Here is a 21,401-nt window from a genome sequence, read left to right as displayed (position 1 = left end):
ACACGCTCGTAAATAATCAATGGATCAATGACCAAATCAAAATGGAGATCCAGCAATATATGGAAACAAACGACAACAACAACACTAAGCCCCAACTTCTGTGGGACACAGCAAAAGCAGTCTTAAGAGGAAAGTATAAAGCAATCCAAGCATATTTAAAAAAGGAAGAGCAATCCCAAATGAATGGTCTAATGTCACAATTATCGAAATTGGAAAAAGAAGGACAGATGAGGCCTAAGGTCAGCAGAAGGAAGGACATAATAAAGATCAGAGAAGAAATAAATAAAATTGAGAAGAATAAAACAATAGCAAAAATCAATGAAACCAAGAGCTGGTTCTTCGAGAAAATAAACAAAATAGATAAGCCTCTAGCCAGACTTATTAAGAGCAAAAGAGAGTCAACACAAATCAACAGTATCAGAAATGAGAAATCAAAAATCACGACGGACCCCACAGAAATACAAAGAATTATTAGAGAGTACTATGAAAAACTATATGCTAACAAGCTGGGAAACCTAGAAGAAATGGACAAATTCCTAGAAAAATCAACCTTCCAATACTGACCCTGAAAGAAACAGAAAATCTAAGCAGACCAATTACCAGCAACGAAATTGAAGCTGTAATAAAAAAACTACCAAAGAACAAAACCCCCAGGCCAGATGGTTTCACCTCAGAATTTTATCAGACATACAGGGAAGACACAATACCCATACTCCTTAAAGTTTTCCAAAAAATAGAAGAGGAGGGGATACTCCCTAACTCATTCTATGAAGCTAACATCAATCTAATACCAAAACAAGGCAAAGACATCACCAAAAAAGAAAACTACAGACCACTATCCCTGATGAACAGAGATACAAAAATACTCAACAAAATATTAGCAAACCGAATTCAAAAATACATCAAAAGGATCATACACCATGACCAAGTGGGATTCATCCCAGGGATTCAAGGATGGTACAACATATGAAAGTCCATCAACATCATCCACCACATCAACAAAAAGAAAGACAAAAACCACATGATCATCTCCATAGATGATGAAAAAGCATTTGACAAAGTTCAACATCCACTCATGATAAAAACTCTCAGCAAAATGGGAATAGAGGGCAAGTAACTCAACATAATAAGGGACATCTATGATAAACCCACAGCCAACATTATATTGAACAGCGAGAAGCTGAAAGCATTTCCTCTGAGATCGGGAACTAGACAGGGTTGCCCACACTCCCCACTGCTATTTAACATAGTACTGGAGGTCCTAGCCACGGCAATCAGACAAAACAAAGAAATACAAGGAATCCAGATTGGTAAAGAAGAAGTTAAACTGTCACTATTTGCAGATGACATGATACTGTACATTAAAAACCCTAAAGACTCCACCTCAAAACTACTAGAACTGATATTGGAAAAGAGCAAAGTTGCAGGATACAAAATCAACACACAGAAATCTGTGGCTTTCCTATATGCTAACAATGAACCAACAGAAAGATAAATAAGGAAAACAACTCCATTCACAATTGCATCCAAAAAAATAAAATACCTAGGAATAAACCGAACCAAAGAAGTGAAAGACTTATACTCTGAAAACTACAAGTCACTCTTAAGGGAAATTAAAGGGGACACTAACAGATGGAAACTCATCCCATGCTTGTGGCTAGGAAAAATTAATATAATCAAAATGTCCATCCTGCCCAAAGCAATATACAGATTTGATGCAAACCCTATGAAACTACCAGCAACATTCTTCAACGAACTGGAACAAATAATTCAAAAATTCATATGGAAACACCAAAGACCCCAAATAGCCAAAGCATTCCTGAGAAAGAAGAATAAAGTAGGGGGGATCTCACCCCCCAACTTCAAGCTCTATTATAAAGCCATAGTAATCAAGACAATTTGGCACTGGCACAAGAGCAGAGCCACAGAACAATGGAACAGACTAGAGAATCCAGACATTAACCCAGACATATATGGTCAATTAATATTTGATAAAGGAGCCATGGACATACAATAGCGAAATGACAGTCTCTTCAACAGATGGTACTGGCAAAACTGGACAGCTACATGTAGGAGAATGAAACTGGACCACTGTCTAACCCCATATACAAAAGTAAACTCAAAATGGATCAAGGACCTGAACGTAAGTCATGAAACCATTAAACTCTTGGAAGAAAACATAGGCAAAAACCTCTTAGACATAAACATGAGTGACCTCTTCTTGAACATATCTCCCCGGGCAAGGAAAACAACAGCAAAAATGAGTAAGTGGGAGTATATTAAGCTGAAAAGCTTCTGTACAGCAAAAGACACCATCAATAGAACAAAAAGGAACCCTAGAGTATGGGAGAATATATTTGAAAATGACACATCCGATAAAGGCTTGACGTCCAGAATATATAAAGAGCTCACATGCCTCAACAAACAAAAAACAAATAACCCAATTAAAAAATGGGCAGAGGAACTGAACAGACGGTTTTCCAAAAAAGAAATACAGATGGCCAACAGACACATGAAAAGATGTTCCACATCACTAATTATCAGTGAAATGCAAATTAAAACTACAATGAGGTATCACCTCATACCAGTAAGGATGGCTGCAATCCAAAAGATAAACAACAACAAATGTTGGTGAGGCTGTGGAGAAAGGGGAACCCTCATACACTGCTGGTGGGAATGTAAGTTACTTCAACCATTGTGGAAAGCAGTATGGAGGTACATCAAAATGCTCAAAACAGACTTACCATTTGAACCAGGAATTGAACTCCTAGCAATTTACCCTAAGAATGCAGCAATCAAGTATGAGAAAGATCAGTGCACCCCTATGTTAATCGCAGCACTATTTACAATAGCCAAGAATTGGAAGCAACCTAAATGTCTATCGACAGATGAATGGATAAAGAAGAAGTGGTACATATACCCAATGGAATACTACTCAGCCATAAGAAAAGGGCAAATCCAACCATTTGCAGCAACATGTATGGAGCTGGAGGGTATTATGCTCAGTGAAACAAGCCAAGCAGAGAAAGAGAAATACCAAATGATTTCACTTATCTGTGGAATATAAGAACAAAGGAAAAACTGAAGGAACAAAACAGCAGCAGAATCACAGAATTCAAGAATGGACTAACAGGTACCAAAGGGAAAGGGACTGGAGAGGATGGATGGGTAAGGAGGGATAAGTGGCGGGGAGAAGTAGGGGGGTATTAATATTAGCATGCATGGGGGGGTAGGAGAAATGGGAGGGCTGTACAACACGGAGAAGGGAAGTTGGGATTCTACAACATTTTGCTATGCTGATGGACAGTGACTGTAAAGGGGTTAATAGGGGAGACCTGGTATAGGGGAGAGACTAGAAAACATAATATTCATCATGTAAGTGTAGATGAGTGATACCAAAAACAAAAACAAAAACAAAACAAATCAAAAGGGCAGTTCCTGTGTGGTAACCTCCAATGTGTTCTACACAAGGGTATAAAGGGCATATAAAAGTGTAGGCAAAGGGTCTGTTTGTGTTTATACAGAGGATCAAAGCCTAATTGGGCTACCCTGAAAATGAACTAAGATACGATATGAAAAAGAACTTCCAACATCAGCAATCTCTGAAAGACTCATGCCAGAAGATGATCATCAAAAAACCCCAACAAAGATCCACTCACTGCTACAGCTGTAGATGCACTCATCCCACCATCTCTTGGACTTGCCATGGGAATGAAGGAGATATCTAAGCTGCCCTGTGCATACAGTAAAACAACAAATTTGACTGGATCTATACTGTTGGATCTCTACCATGAATTAGGAGAAGTGCAAATTGTAGCGCACCAAAATCTTACAACTACAGACTATTTACTGTTAAAAGAACATAAGGGATGTGAACATTCCCCAGGAATGGGTTGTTTTAATTTGTCTGATTTCTCTCAGACTGTTCAAGTTCAGTTGGACAATATCCACCATATCGTAGATATCTTTTCACAAATGCCTAAGGTGCCTAACTGGTTTTCTTGGTTTCACTGTAGATGGCTTTTAATTATAGGTCTGCTTTGGTTATGTAACTGTACTCCTATTATGTTAATATTTGTGTGCAATTTAATGAGTAGTTTAAAACCTATACATGCTGAAGTTACTCTAGAAGAAGATATGTCAAAGAAATAATCAATCTTCCCTTGTTTTCTTCCGCCTGCTACTTCTATAGCTTTTCTTCTTCCTTCCTAATTACAACCCTTAAATAGAATTCATGCCTCATATCAAATTTACCGAGTATCATAATTCTTCCAAGTGGTAAAGATACCTCAAGACAAATGCAGGGCATAGAAGCTACAGGGCATAAATATGCAAAGAAATAAAAAGCTCACCATTACAAACAATAAGGCTTCTCTCTCACTTACCAACTTAACATTTCCCTGTATGGCCCCGGAAGATGACTGGTTAGCCAGAGACGGGTAAGATTCCTCAAGGGAGGAACAACCTAAGACAGGCACAGTCACAGGGGGGTCATCAGGTGAGAAATTGGGGATCAACAGATGTGAGGCTTAGAACCTCCCCCCTCATGTTCTGAGAGAAATCTTCTGCATACATGGATGTTTTATTGCCCTTGTCTAGCTTGGATTAACACATAGTCTGCAGGCACACACCTGATCATCTACGTTTGCTCCCTTACAACACTAAACTATGTTTTCTACCTTTATCTTGTATCTACCTACCACTTCAGCATTTTATTAAAAATAATAATAATAAAGAGAGAAATGTGGTATCCACATATAAATCAAGTATATAAATCAAATGAGTATTCATATTTGACCTGACTGTTTATAGAGTTCATAATGCATGAGCAAAACCGAACGTTTCTGTGATGACTTCCCTTGTACTGTTCACTATGTAACTTATTCACTATGTAAGAATTTGTTCTCCATGTAAGAACTTGTTTGTTATGCCTCAGAAGATTGGAGACTGACGAAAATTAGGCTTGGGGTGGATTAATGTTTGTGCATTCAACATTGACTCCTCTATACAGAATTTTATTTTTGTTAACAACCATTTGATCAATAAATATGAGAGATGCCTTCACAAAAAAAAAAAAGTACACACTTCCAATGGTAATATAAATAAGTAACCGGGATGTAATGTATAGCATAAGGAATATATATAGTCAAGATATTGTAACAGCTTGTTATGGTGATAGCTGGTACCTAGAATTGTCATGTATATAAATGTTGAATCACTATGTTGTACACCTGAAACTAATGTAATGTAATACTGTGTGTCAACTACCCTTCAATAAAAAATAGTTATCTACAAAAAAAAAAAACAGTGTGGTTACTATATTCACCCTCATTATCAATTCTCCCTCCATACCCCCTTACATTCACTGTCCATCAGTGTAGTAAGATGCCACAGAGTCCTTACTTGTCTTCTCTGTGCTAAACTGTCTTGCCTGTGACCACACACACACCAAATGCACTAATCATGATACTCCACTATCCCCTTCTCCCTCCCTCCCCACCCAACCTCCCCCATCCCTCTCCTTTGGTAACTGCTAGTCCCTTCTTAGAGTCTGTGAGTCTGCTGCTGTTTTGTTCCTTCAGTTTTGCTTCATTGTTATACTCCACAAATGAGAGAAATTCTTTGGTACTTGTCTTTCTCCACCTGGCTTATTTCACTTATCATAATACCCTCTAGCTCCAACCATGTTGTTGCAAATGGTAGGATTTATTCTGTTTTCATGGCTGAATAATATTCTATTGTGTTCCACATCTTTATCCTTTCATGTACTGATGGACACTTAGGTTGCTTCCATATCTTGGCTATTGTAAATAGTGCTGCTGCAATAAACATAGGGGTGCATATGTCTTTTTGAATCTTGGATGTTGTTTTCTTTGGGTAAATTCCCAGGAGTGGAATTCCCAGGTCAGATGATATTTCTATTTATAGATTTTTGAGAAACCTCCATATGGCTTTTCACAATGGTTGAACTAATTTACCTTCCCACCAGCAGTGTACAAGGATTCCCCTTTCTCTGCTTCCTTACCAGCATTTGTTGTTCCTTGTCTTTTTGATGTTGGCCATCCTAACTGGTGTGGGGTGATATCTCATTGTGGTTTTAATTTGCATTTCCCTGATGTTTAGTGATGTGGAGCATCTTTTCATGTGCCTGTTGGCCATCTGAATTTCTTCTTTGAAGAAGTGTCTGTTCACATCCTCTGCCCATTTTTTAGTCAGGATATTTGCTTTTTGGATGTTGAGGTGTGTGTTTCTTTATCTATTTTGGAAGTAAACCCCTTCTCAGATATGACATTTATAAATATATTCTCCCATAATGTAGGATGCCTTCTTGTTCTGCTAATGGTGTCCTTTGCTGTACAGAAGCTTTTTAGTTTGATGTAGCCTCATTTTTTCATTTTTGCTTTTTGTTTCCCTTGTGTGAGGAGATGCATTCAGGAAAAGGTTGCTCATGTTTATATTCAAGAGATTTTTGCCTATGTTTTCTTCTAAGAGTTTAATAATTTCATGACTTACATCCAGTTCTTTGATCCATTTCAAGTTTACTTTTGTGTATGGAGTTAGACAGTAATCCAGTTTCATTCTCTTACATGTAGCTGTCCAGTTTTGCCAACACCAGTAGTTGAAGAGGCTATCATTTCTCCATTGTATATCCATGGCTCCTTTATTGGATATTAATTGCCCATATATTTGTGGGTTTGTAGCTGGACTCTCTATTCTGTTCCATTAACCTATGCACCTGTTCTAATGTGTTGTTCAGTGTCTTTGTCTCCTTACTTATTTTCTGTCTGCTAAATCTGTGCTTTGTTGAAGTGTCCTAAAATGAATGCACTGCATTTACCCCCCCCTTAATTCTGTTAGTATTTGTTTCACATATGTAGGTGCTCCTGTGTTGGGTACATAGATATTTATATTCACCATATCCTCTTGTTGGACTGACCCCTTTATCATTATGTAATATCCTTCTTTTTGTCTCTTGTTACTTTCTTTGTTTTGAAGTATATTTTGTCTGGTACAGGTATTGCAACTCCTGCTTTTCTCTCCCTATTAGTTCCATGAAATATCTTTTCTATCCCTTCACTTTTACTCTGTGTATGTCTTTGGGTTTGAAGTGAGTCTGTTGTAGGCAGCATATAGAGGTGTCTTTTTTTTATCCATTCAGTGACTCTATGTCTTTTGATTGGTGCATTTAAACCATTTACATTCAGGTGATTATCGATAGATATGTACTTATTGCCATTGCAGACATTAGATTCATGGTTACCAAAGGTTGAAGGGTAATTCCCTTACTATCCAACGGTCTAATTTAACTCACTTAGTATGCTATTATAAACACAATCTGAAGGTTCTTTTTTCTTTTTTCCTCCTTTTTCTTCCTTCTCCATTCTTTATAAGTTAAGTATCATATTCTGTCCTCTTTGTCTATCCCTTGACTGACTTTGGGGGTAGCTGATTTGATTTTACATCTGCTTAGTAATTAGTTGTTCTAGTTTCTTTACTGTATTTTTGTTTCCTCTGGTGACAGCTCTGTAGCCTTAAGAACACTTCCATCTATAGTAGTCCCTCCAAAATACACTGTAGAGATGGTTTTTGAGAGGTCAGTTCTCTCAGCTTTTGTTTATCTGGAAATTGTTTAATCCCTGCTTCAAATTGAAATGATAATCTTGCCAGGCAGAGTATTCTCCATTGGAGGCCTTTCTGTTTCACTTCTTTAAATATATCATGCCACTCCCTTCAGGCCTGTAAGTTTTCTTTTGAGAAGTATGCTGAAAGCCTGATGGGTTTTCCTTTTTATATGATCATTTTTCTCTTTCGGGCTGCTTTTAGTTTTCTGTTCATGTCCTTGATATTTACCACTTTAAGTATTTTATGTCTTGATCTTGTCTTCCTTGGGTCCCTTGTGTTGGGAGATCTGTGCACTTCCATGGCCTGAGAAACTATTTCCTTCCCAAGATTGGAGAAGTTATCAGCAATTATTTTCTCAATGACACTATCCCTTTTTCTCTCTTTTCTTCTTCTGGTATCTGTATAATGCAAATATTTGTTTGGATTTGTTGCAGTGTTGTCTTGTTATTCTTTCATACCTAGAGATCCTTTTTTCTCTCTCTACCTCAGCTTCTTGGTACTCCTGTTCTTTAATTTCTATTCTATTTACTGTCTTCTCTACATTTTCTAATCTGCTTTTAAATCCCCCCATTGTATGTTTCATTTCAGCTTCTGTATTTTTTCAAAATTTCTATCACTTTTCTTGAAGTTGTCCTTGAGGTCTTTAATATTTTTCTGTAGCTCTATGAGCATGTTTATGATTTTTATTTTGAAATCTCTTTCAGGACGATTAATGAGTTCAGTTTCACTTGGCTCTTTTTCTGTTTTTTTGTCGGATTTTTGTTTGAACCAGGTTTCTTTGACGTTTTATATTTGTGTGTGGCACCATGTAGTGCCTAGATGCTCTACTTTCTGGATCTGCTCAGTGCCTCAAGCAATTTTGGGGGTTGCTGGGGAGAGGCACTGGTGCCTGGGGGGATGAAAGAGCTGTTTCCTGCATTCTGACTTCTGTGTCTGTCTCCACTGCCAGAACTAGTGAGCCACACACTCAGGTGTAAGCCTTTATGCTTTGTGTTTGTAGCTGCCACGGATGGGGCCATTCTCTGGCTTACCTGACACCAGGGCAGGGACTACCATTTTGGAGCTGGTTCCATCCAGCCTGGAGGAAGTTGCCATAGGCTGCAAATCAGAGGGGGCCCATGGAGCTGTGTAGCCAGCCAGGTGGGTTGTGTGCCTGAAGCTTCTGAATGTTCTTAACCTGAAGAGTGCACCTGGACAATTTTGTCCACCTGACCTTTCTCTTGATCAGCAAGCTCTGTGAAGTCCTTGCCCCTTAGCAGCCCTCTTGTTGTTAGGAAGTCTCTCAGACTACCCGCCTTCTTTTGTCCCAGAACAACTGAATGTGGATCTCTGTTTTCCACAAGTGGCTGGAATCTCAGTCACTTCAAGTATTCTGCCTGTGTTATCTTTCCAACTCCACTGATCCCCAGAGCACCGTGCAATGTAGGTTCGTCCTCCCAGAGTAGATCTCCAGGGCTGGGTGTTCAGCAGTCCTGGGCTTCCATCCCCTCCTTGCTCCATTTCTCTTCTGCTGGTGAGTTCTGGTGGGGGAAGTGCTTGGGTCTCACTGGATTATGGCTTTGGTATGTTACCCTTTTTTGTGGGATCTGCTCTTTTCTTTGGGTGTATGCAGTCTGGTGCAGCCTTCTTTCCTGTTGCTCTCTTAGGATTAGTTGTATTAACTCTATTTTCATATTATCTGTGGTTTTGGGATGAGGCCTCTGTCTCACCTCTCATGCTGCCATCTATAATGTCCTGAGTTTATTTTTATAAGTTTTTAGTGGAGTCTTTAGAATTTTCTATATTTAAGTAGATCATGTTATCTGAAAACAAGAGACAAGGTAACTGCTTCCTTTCCAGTTGGGATGCCTTTTGTTTCTTTTCAATGTTTGAAAGCTATTGCTAGGACGTCTAATACTTAGTTGAATAAAAGTGCTGAGAATAGGCATCCTTATCTTGTTTATGATCTTAGAGGAAAAGCTTTTAATTTTCACCATTATTATATTAGTTGTGGGCTTGTTATATATGGCCTTCATTATGTTGAGGTACATTACATCTATACATAATTTGTTGAGAGCTTTTATCATGAGTGGTTGTTGAATTTTCTATAATGATTTCCTGTATCTATTGAGATGATCATATGATTTTTATCTTTCATTTTCTTAACGTGATGTGTCTTGATTTTTGTTGAACCATCCTTTAAATCCAGGAATAAATTCCACTTGATTATGGTGTATGATCCTTTTAATATATTGTTGAATTTGGTTTGCTAGTGTTTTGTTTAGGATTTTTGCAACTACATTCATAGAGAATACAGGTCCCTGTAATTTTGTTTATTATAGTGTCCTCAACTGGTTTTGATATCAGATTAATACTGGCCTCATTAATAAAACAAGTCTTCAAAGTTCATTCATGTTGTAACATGTATCACAATTTCCTTCTTTTTAAGGCAGAATAATATTCCATTGTATGTATATGCCATATTTTGTTTATTCATTAATCTGTCCATTGATACTTGAGTGTTTTTACCTTTTGTCTTTTGTGAATGGTGCTGTGAGCATGGTTGTGCAAAAATCTTTGAGACCATTTTCTATTCTTTTGGGTGTATACTCAGAGTGGAATTGCTGAGTTATGTGGTAATTCTATTTTTAGATTTTTAACCATAATGTTTTAATGTTTTTCATAGTGTCTGTATCATTTTACATTCCCACTGGCAGTCACAGAGGTTCCAATTTCTCCACATCATTGTTAATACCTGTTCTTTTCTCTTTTCTTGCTAGTAGCCATCCTAATAGGTATGAGGTGGTAGCTTATTGTGATTTTGATTTGTATTTTCCTACTGATTATTGATGTTTAGCATCTTGTCATGTGATTGTTATCCATATACTGTTGTTGGTATATCACCTTTGGGGAAATATCTACTCAAGTCCTAGTCCATTTTTTAATCAGAGTTATGTTGTTGTTGAGTTGTAGGAGTTCTTAATGTATTCTGTATATTATTAATTCCTTATCAGATAAATAGTTTGCAGATGTTTTCCCATTCTGTAGGTTGCTTTTATTCTGTTGATGTATCCTTTGATGCACAGATGTTTTAAATTTTTGATATAGTCCAGTTTATCTGTTTTTACTTTTGTTGCCTGTGCTTTTGGTTTCATGTACAAAAAAATCATTGCCAAATTCAATATCATGAAATTTTCCTCTATCTTAAATTTTAAGCATAAACTTTACTATCTATAAAGTGATTATGATAATTTCTCTCATTTTCTGTGCAGTTGAAATGTGATTATAAATATGAAATGCCTAACATCGTTTTATGGACATAGCAGGCATTCTATAAATATTATTAGAATTGAAATTAGGGTGGGGCTTGCAAATTAATATATACCTGTGTCTATATCATTTCTAAGTGTCCATATAATAAAACAAAAATATGTGCAAAATTTCATCTAAATATTGGAGAATAACACATATATACATTCCCACAAATAAAAGGACATTGATGCTTAGGATATTCTGGGAAACTATAAGTGGAATTGGTAGATCTACGCTTGACAAATGTATGGTTATAGAAAAGACTGTTAATTGTTAATGCCCAAATTAGAATGGTGAATGCAACCATCATTGATTTCTGGTCCTCAGCACACCTCTATTCTCTGAAGTGTATTCCCTCAATTATTTATGGGCAGAAGGGTGAGGTTTCCAATGGTCAGTATCTCATGTTTTCATGCAACAGGTACCACATGGCATTTTTCTTCTTTTCAAGCCTGCATCACTGATATCCATATCCATGAAGCTGTCTGTGGAGTCTCTATGGTCATAATCCCTGTGAGACCACCAACATCAATATCAAAGGGTAGTCTCCCATTGCATCCAAGTCACCAATTTCCAAAATACTAGAACACTGCTGGCTCTGTAGTAAAATGCTTACCACTTTTCAACTGGGCCCTAAACATCCCATCTTTGACTATATCCAGAGTGTCACACAAGCAAAGGAGTATGCTCCAAAGCAGAAGTTTCTTCCTTTTACTGATCAAGTTTCCAAAAATGGTTTCCTGTAAACTTCAGAATAGATTCCAAGTACCTGATAATGGTATATTTGGTTCTTTGTGATCTGGTCCCTGCATACCTTCTGGCATCACCTTTTGATACCTGCCTCCTCCTTCCCTTACTTATGTAACCTCTTTTAACCCCATCATTATGAAGTGCTTTCAGTTATCTCTCCCTTCCTGTGTTTTTTCTTCTCATAATCTTTTACCCATAGTCTGATTTCTTCCTTTTACAACTTCAGTTGACTTGCTAAAACCTATGTTAAATTTAAGTTTCAAATCAAGCCTTATCTGTGCAACACAGAGAAGACAAGTAGTGATTCTACAGCATCTCACTACACTGATGGACAGTGACTGTAATTTGGTTTGTTGGGGGGACTTGGTGATGGAGGGAGTCTAATAAACATAATGTTCCTCATGTAATTGTAGATTAATGATACCAAAAAAAATCAAGCCTTATATCTCCTTGCAAGGCCTCCCCAACATCCAACTTCTTTTAACCTTTGTTCTCCACACCCCAATTAATTTTTAATGCATTTTTTATGCTTTCAGAGCAGAGACAAGATACTGTAATGATGAAGAATACAAATTTTATACCTAGATTGCCTGAATTGAAATCCTAGCTCTGCCACTTATTATAGGGGTAATAATGAGAAGTTATGTTTCATGTACCTTCATTTCCTTATCTATAAAGGATTGTGACAACAGTACTTATGTCACTGGATTTCTTTTATTTGTATTATTTTTAATTTTCATGCTCAAATTTTCCCAAATTTGAGCAAAAGGACCCTCTAGAGTCAGACTTCCTGTGTCTTTTGGATATGTCCATTGATTTTTTTAAGAACAGTTTTATTGAGACATAATTTCCATATTGTACAATTCATGTATCAGTACTTCATTTCTTTTTATTGTCAAATAATATTCCACTTAATGAATATATCACATTTTGCTTATCATCAGTTGGTGCATATCTGTATTGCTTCCATTTTGAGGCTGTTGTGAACATTTATGTACAAGTTTCTGTGTGGACATATGTTTTCATTTTTCTTGGGTATAAACATAGAAATGGAATTTCTGGATCTCATTTTCCTCACATGATCTCTTCCATTGGACCACTAACTATGTTTAGCATTTTAAGGAGCAGCAATTATGCAGTTTCCCAAGTAGCAGCACCAGTTTTTGTAATCCCACCGGCAATGTATGAGGAGTTCAGTTTCTTCCCATCCTTAACAACACCTGTTATTGTCTGTCTTTCTGGTTTTAGCCACTTTAAATGTGAAGTAGTATCAGGGTTTTGATTTATAGTTCTATAAAAACCAATTATGTGGAGCATCTTTGGTATGTTTATTGGTCATTTGTATTTCATCTTTGGAGAAGTTTCTATTTAAATCTTTTGCCCATTTTAAATTGGGCTACATGTCTTTTTGTTGTTTACTTGTAAGTGTTCTTTATATATACTAGGTGAAATTTACTTAGTACATACATGATTTCAAGTATTTTCTTCCATTTTATGATTATCTTTTCACATTGTTGATTGTATCTGTTGAAGTGCAAAAGTTGAAAAAATTTTGATGAAATTCAATTTACGTATTTTTTCTTTAGTCACTTGTATTTTAGATGTTATATGTAAGAAGTGGTTGTCTAACCCAAGGTCATGAATATTTACTTTTATGTTTTCCTCTTTATAAATTTTTTTATAATTTCAGCTCTTATATTTGAATCAATAATCCACTTTGAGTTATTTTTTGTGTATGGTATGAAGAAGGGTCCAACTTCATCCTTTTGCATGGAGATATCTTGTTGTTTCAGCACAACCAGCTTTTTGAAATCTTTTGTAAGTATCAAAAAATTGACATATGCTCCTTAGTAACATCTCAAGAATGGCTCCACTCCAAAGGGACTCCTGAGGACCAAATAGTTGTTCCCTCCTGATTATTAAGTGTCCTTTAAATACACTGAATATCTCTTTAAAGAGACAAGGACTAAAACAAATTTCCAAATTCTAAAATTCAAACAAAAACAGTATTTTGGACCCATCCTCCCTTTTCCTAACCTGTAACTTAATGAATTGATGTCTTCTTTGAATATACTAAATGTATGCACTAATGCTGTGGACAATAGAATACAAGTATTATTTTATATACAAAAGATGTTTTAATTATTATGATTAGAATATGTCTTAATAGATTATTATCCCTACTATATTGGAATTTAATGAAGGATTATAGCTCAACCAGTATATAACCAATGTCATTGTTTTTGGTTGACACTTCCCAATTTTTAACTGGCTTTATACATAAAAAAAACAACTCATACACAAAGATTGCCCATTTTTGGTGATCTTTATGTAGCCAGGCTATGTTAGAAGGTATCCTAGGATGTCACACTGCTTAAAGCTAGAGGTTCCATTAAAATGTGATGAGGATAAAGGAAAATACATTAAATTATAAGTGCTTACAGTTTGTTCTTCCTCACAAGCGAGGAGGAAGAACTCTTAAGATTTATTTGGTGTACAAAATGTAGAGCCTGGGCAAAGGACAGGCGTGTGCCTAAACATGGAGGCTTTGGTTGGGGGAAAGATCTTTGAGAGGGAATAGAGAAAGGGAAAGGGAATCTGTTGATGTGGGGAAATTCATAGTTAGAGAAGGGTCTAAAAATGAGAGTCAAAAATTTGGGGGATGGAGCTGGGCAGCTCAGATGGAGTGGGGGAGGGAGCAGGGAGGGTAGTTGCTCTGGGGGGATGGGAAAAAGGAGGTGGGAAGAGGCTGAGGGAGTGAAAGAAGGCGATGCTCAAGGGAGGGGAGTGAAGGAGGGTCTTAAATAAAAAATGAAAATAAGTTTTGCTGGATATTTCTCCAAAGAAGATAGACAAATGGCCAAAAGCATGTGATAAGATGTTCAATATCCTTAGTCATCAGGGACATGCAAATTAAAGATAGAGTGGGCTATCATGTCACTCGTTGTGATGGTTATAAGCAAAGAAACAGAATGTAAGTGTTGAAAGGATGTGGGGAGGTTGGATCCCTCCTTCATTGCTGGTGGGGATGTGCAATGGTTTGGTTGTGGTGGAGAGCAGTTTGGCATGTCATTTCTCTAAAGTAAACATGGAATTGTCATATGATCCAGCAATTCCACTCCAGGAATTGAACCCAAAAGAACTGAAAACAAGTGTCCAAACAAAAATGTCTAAATGAATGTTCATAGTAGCACTGCTAAAATGGTAGAAGTGACCCAGATGTCCACCATGTGATAAATGGATAAACAAGATGTGGTTATTTATATACAGTGGAGTATTATTCAGTCATAAAAAAGGAATGAAGTACTGCTACATGTTACAACATGGATAGAACTCAAAAGCACTATGCTAAGTGAAAGAAGCCAGACCCAAATGGTCACATATAATATGATTTCATTAATATGAAGTGTCCAGATTTGTTAGATACGGAAAGCAGATTAGTAGTTGTCAGGGCCTGGTAGGAATGGGGTATAACTTCTTAGAGGGGGTGAGGTGCCCTTTTGGCGTGGTGAAAATGTTTTAGATAGACACAAGATTGTACAACATTCCAAATGTCCTGAATGCCACTGAATTGTACACTTTGAAATAGTTAAAATCATGAATCATGTACTATGTCAATTTTACTTCAATTAAAAAAGAAGTTCTGCTAGGAATTTAAAAGGTCCCTCCATTTACTCCTCAACCTTTTGGCATTTTCTCAGCAGGTTGGTTAGAAGTCTGAATTGTTCTCAATTTATGGGTTTTTCTTTTGTTGTTTTTAGTGTGTAAGACAAACCAGAGATCTGTATTATTTGGTAATAGGTGCTTTATTTTGATATTAAGTCTTGTTTTAAACCTTTTCTGGATAAAATTGTCACTATTTTACTTGTGGTTTAGGATGTTTAGAGATCAATCATTAATTGTGTGTTAAACAGTAGAATGAAATTAACAGTAGTGAAAAATGACTCTTCCCTTGCTGAATGATGGGTTCACCTCAGGTGGTGCATGGCATGATAGTCTAGTCAAATTTGAGTTCCGAATACATCTCTTTATTTTTTCACAAGAGTATATATCCTTAGAGTTGATTGTGTAGAAAGATACGTGTTTGAGGTCCTATATGACTTTTGGGCAGCTGTTTGCAACCACTGCAAGTCTGAGAGAGAAACATGCGGTGACATCCACGTGGTACGGTCCAGTCTTCCCATCAGGCGTGGGAGGATCATTAGCATGATTTTTGCTCCAAGTCCTTGTGGGAATTCCCCACCCTACTGAGCTGGGCTGACCATGTATGAGTCACTTGTATGACCTTTGCATCTTTGACCTAAGGCCTGTTTGATCCCAGTGGGAACACAGAGTTTTTTAAATTAGAGTTCCCCCACCCCCTACACCCACGAGCCCACTGCCTTTTCTCACTGGTCACAGAAAAGCTGAGACATATAGTTGTAGATTTTAGCAAGGAAATAGACTTTTGTGGCTTAAGTTTTGTGCACTGCCCTAAATTCTGATTTAATCTTCTTTTCAAATTCATATATGCTGCTATATCTTTGTTTTCCATTTAGTTTTCTGTAGGGTGTTGTGTATTTATAAGCTGTAATTAATATTTTTTAGAATAAGTCAGGGACCAAAATAGAGTCCAGAGATAAAATCCCACTTCTCCACCTCAAATGATAGTCATCCAGATTGTGGTCTTCTTGCTGTTCCCTTATGCACATACACATGCCCACACATATTCACACACACATGTACATGGACATGCACACATCATGGCAGAGGGAAACTCCAATGGTCACTGTGTTCAGAGTGAGGCCCTCTTATGACAAAGTCATGTACTAAAATTTTGATTCAGAACTTTTCATCAGAACTCGGCTCACAGCAGCCTTTATCTCTTTGTTCCTCAGGCTGTAGATGAATGGATTCAGCATGGGGGTCACAACAGCATAAAAGACCACCACCACCTTGTTCTGCTCTGCTGACACTGTGGAGTGAGGCTGCATGTAGGTCACCAGGGCCATCACATAAGGCATGGAGACCACAGTGAGGTGGGAGGGACAGGTCCCGAAGGCTTTGCAGCATCCCACCACAGAATGGATCAATAGGATGGCAGCCACAATGTGGACATAGGACAGTGAGACCAGATAGCAGGTCATCAGAAGCAACACCACACTAGAGGCCACTATGACCACCTGGTTGATGGTTATGTCCACACAGGCCAACCTAAATAGTGCCAGCATCTCACAGGCCACATGGTTCAGCATGCAGTGCCCACAGGTGGGTAGGCGCATGGTGACTGCTGTCTCCACTGCAGAATTAGCCAGACCCACAAGCCAGGAGACAGCTGCCAGCCCTGCACAGCGTCTTGGACCCATCATGGCCATATAGCGCAGGGGGTCACAGACAGCCACATATCAGTCATAGGCCATGGCAGCCAGCAGCAGGAACTCGATCCCTCCCAGGGCCAGTGAGAAGAAGAGCTGGGCCACACATCAGGTGAAGGAGATGGTCTTCTCCAGGAAGAAGTGCACCAGCATCTGGGGGAACCCGCTTGAGATGGAGCAGATGTCTACCACTGAGAGGTTGCAGAGGAAGAAGTACATGGGCAGGTGCAGTCGAGTGTCCAGCCCAATCAGGAGGATGATGAGCCTGTTGCCCAGCAGGGTCAGCAGGTAGGTAGCCCCAAACAGAATAAAGAGTCCAGCCTGGGTCTTCCCATCACTGGAGAACCCCAGAAGGACAAACTCACTCCCCCAGGTCAGGTTGCCAGTCCTCATGAAGCAGGTGGGCCAAGCTGCTGGGAAAAGGGTAGAGTCAGAGAGCGGCAAGTAAAAAGCACCTTCAGGTGCTGGGGCTTAAGCCCTGGGCTGTGACTGGAGCTGCAGCTGGGACCCTGACCTGAGTTTCTTAAGTGAGGTGGTGAGGTGAGGATGCTGTGATGTGCTGAAGAAAGGGACATTGGTTTCTCACAGGACTGTGAGATTCCCAAAGATAATGTCCTGGTTCTGTTTATGCTTTTATGTCTAGGATCCAGCACAGATAGAATTATATAGGAGATAATCCATCAGTCAAGAAGGAATGACAGAGAGAAAAAGTGCTGGATAGAATTAGGGAGCCAACATGGCGGCGTGAGTAGGACAGTGGGAATCTCCTCCCAAAAACATATTGACTTTTGAAAATACAACAAACACAACTAGCCCTAAAAGAGAGAACAGAAGACGCAGGACAGTGGCCAGACTGCAGCTACACCAGCGAGAACCCAGCGACTGTTGAAAGGGGTAAGATACAAGCCCCGGCCCAGCGGGACCTGAGCGCCCCTCCCCCCAGCTCCCGGCGGGAGAATAATAGGCAGAGCGGGAGGGAGACAGAGCCCAGGACTGCCGAACACCCAGCCCCAGCCATCCGGGCCAGAGCGCAGACACAGTACATGCCCAGGGGGACCTGGATACTGGGAAAACAGGGAGTAAGACCTCTGAGCGGGTGCTGAAGCTGATGCCCCTGTGACAAAGAAAAGCGGGGGCTTTTTGAAAGTCTTATAGGGACAGGGACTTAACAGCTTGACGGAAACAACCCAGGTCACAGTACAGCAGCTGGAAACTACAGGGAAAACCGGGTGCACTAACCCCCGGGGCAACAGCTCTGAGACACCTCACGGAGGCAAACAGTCAAGCAGCCCCCCCATCCATTACCAGACCGGGAGCTGCGAAAGCAGAGAAGCAGCCAGAAACAAATTCCGCCCACAGAAAGGGAAATTTCTCCCTTCCGGCCAGGCAAGACACAAAGACCCACTCTACACGCAATTACCCAACACAAGCCACTAGGGGTCGTAGTTGCCCCAGTAAAGAAAGGCCAGTAGCAAGTGAAAATTTTGGCCCTCCCAGCTGACAGTCAATAGCACCTGTCAACATGAAAAGGCAAAAAAATATGATCCAGACAAGACTAACCCAGACAGCTTCAGCATCTGCTACATCTTCCCCTGAGAAGGAATCTGGGGAGATAGATTTAGCCAGTCTACCTGAAAAAGAATTCAAAACAAAAGTCATAACAATGCTGATGGACTTGCAGAGAAATATGCAAGAACTAAGGAAGGAGAATTCAGAAATAAAACAAGTTCTGGAAGGACTTCAAAACAGAATGGACGAGATGCAAGAGACCATTAATGGACTAGAAAACAGAGAACAGGAATGCAGAGAAGCTGATGCAGAGAGAGATAAAAGGATCTCCAGGAATGAAAGAATTTTAAGAGAGCTGAGTGATCAATCTAAAAGGAATAATATAAGAATCATAGGCATTCCAGAAGAAGTAGAGAGAGAAAAGGGGATAGAAAATGTCTTTGAAGAAATAATTGCTGAAAATTTCCCCAAACTAGGGGAAGTAATGGCCTCTCAGACCACAGAGGTACACAGAACTCCCATGACAAGGGATCCAAGGAGGGCAACACCAAGACACATAATAATTAAAATGGCAAAGATCAAAGACAAGGACAAAGTATTACAAGCAGCCAGAGAGAAAAAAAAGGTTACTTACAAAGGAAAACCCATCAGGCTATCATCAGACTTCTCAACAGAAACCCTACAGGCCAGAAGAGAATGGCATGATATACTTAATGCAATGAAACAGAAGGGCCTCGAACCAAGACTACTGTATCCAGCACGAATATCATTTAAATATGAAGGAGGGATTAAACAATTCCCAGACAAGCAAAAGTTGAGGGAATTTACCTCCCACAAACCACCTCTACAGGGCATCCTACAGGGACTGCTCTAGATGGGAGCACTCCTAAAAAGAGCACACAACAAAACACACAACATATGAAGAAGGGAGGAGGAGGAATAAGAAGGGAGAGAAATAAAGAATCATCAGACTGTGTTTATAATAGCTCAACAAGCGAGTTAAGTTAGACAGTAAAACAGTAAAGAAGGTAACCCTAAACCTTTGGTAACCACAAACTTAAAGCCTGCAATGGCAATAAATTCATACCTTTCAATAATCACCCTAAATGTAAATGGACTGAATGAACCAATCAAAAGACACAGAGTAATAGAATGGATAAAAAAGCAAGATCCATCCATATGCTGCTTACAAGAGACTCACCTCAAACTCAAAGACGCGCACAGACTTAAAGTCAAGGGATGGAAAAAGATATTTCAAGCAAACAACAGAGAGAAGAAAGCAGGTGTTGCAATTCTGGTATCAGACAAAACAGACTTCAAAATAAAGAAAGTAACAAAAGACAAAGAAGGACATTACATAATGATAAAGGGCTCAGTCCATCAAGAGGACATAACCATTATAAATATATATGCACCCAATACAAGAGCACCAACATACCTGAAACAAATATTAACAGAACTAAAGGAGGAAATAGAATGCAATGCATTCATTCTAGGAGACTTCAACACACCACTCACTCCAAAGGACAGATCCACCAGACAGAAAATAAGTAAGGACACAGAGGCACTGAACATCACACTAGAACAGATGGACCTAATAGACATCTACAGAACTCTACATCCAAAAGCAACAGGATACACGTTCTTCTCAAGTGCACATGGAACATTCTCCAGAATAGACCACATACTAGGACACAAAAAGAGCCTCAGTAAATTCCAAAAGACTGAAATCCTACCAACCAACTTTTCAGACCAAAAAGGCATTAAACTAGAAATAAACCGTTCAAAGAAAGCAAAAAGGCTCACAAACACATGGAGGCTAAACAACATGCTCCTAAATAATCAATGGATGAATGACCAAATCAAAATGGAGATCCAGCAATATATGGAAACTAATGACAACAACAACACTAAGCCCCAACTTCTGTGGGACGCAGCAAAAGCAGTCTTAAGAGGAAAGTATATAGCACTCCAAGCATATTTAAAAAAGGAAGAGCAATCCCAAATGAACGGTCTAATGTCACAACTATCAAAATTGGAAAAAGAAGAACAAATGAGGCCTAAGGTCAGCAGAAGGAGGGACATAATAAAGATCAGAGAAGAAATAAATAAAATTGAGAAGAATAAAACAATAGCAAAAATCAATGAAACCAAGAGCTGGTTCTTCGAGAAAATAAACAAAATAGATAAGCCTCTAGCCAGACTTATTAAGAGGAAAAGAGAGTCAACACAAATCAACAGTATCAGAAATGAGAAAGGAAAAATCACAACAGAACCCGCAGAAATACAAAGTATTTTTAGAGACTACTATGAAAACCTATATGCTAACAAGCTGGGAAACCTAGGAGAAATAGACAACTTCCTAGAAAAATACAACCTTCCAAGACTGACCCAAAAAGAAACAGAAAATCTAAACAGACCAATTACCAGCAACGAAATTGAAGCGGTAATCAAAAAACTACCAAAGAGCAAAACCCTCGGGCCAGATGGATTTACCTCGGAATTTTATCAGACATACAGGGAAGACATAATACCCATTCTCCTTAAAGTTTTCCAAGAAATAGAAGAGGAGGGGATACTCCAAACTCATTCAATGAAGCTAACATCACCCTAATACCAAAACCAGGCAAAGACACCACAAAAAAAAAAGAAAACTACAGACCAATATCGCTGATGAACGTAGACGCAAAAATACTCAACAAAATTTTAGCAAACCGAATTCAAAAATACATCAAAACCATCGTACACCATGATCAAGTGGGATTCAACCCAGGGATGCAAGGATGGCACAACATTCGAAAGTCCATCAATATCATCCACCACATCAACAAAAAGAAAGACAAAAACCACATGATCATCTCCATAGATGCTGAA

General features: G+C 38.8%; 1 pseudogene; it reads right to left on the bottom strand.

Moving 5' to 3' along the window:
* Positions 1–16,472: 16,472 nt before the first annotated feature.
* Positions 16,473–17,411, bottom strand: LOC118918995 (olfactory receptor 2F1-like; annotated as a pseudogene).
* Between the last annotated feature and the right edge of the window lie 3,990 nt (positions 17,412–21,401).

The sequence above is a fragment of the Manis pentadactyla genome, chromosome 13, assembly GCF_030020395.1.
Source record: "Manis pentadactyla isolate mManPen7 chromosome 13, mManPen7.hap1, whole genome shotgun sequence".
Taxonomy (NCBI): Eukaryota; Metazoa; Chordata; class Mammalia; order Pholidota; family Manidae; genus Manis; species Manis pentadactyla.
Note: the sequence above shows the minus strand (reverse complement) of the source record. Positions and strands in the feature narration are given on the sequence as shown.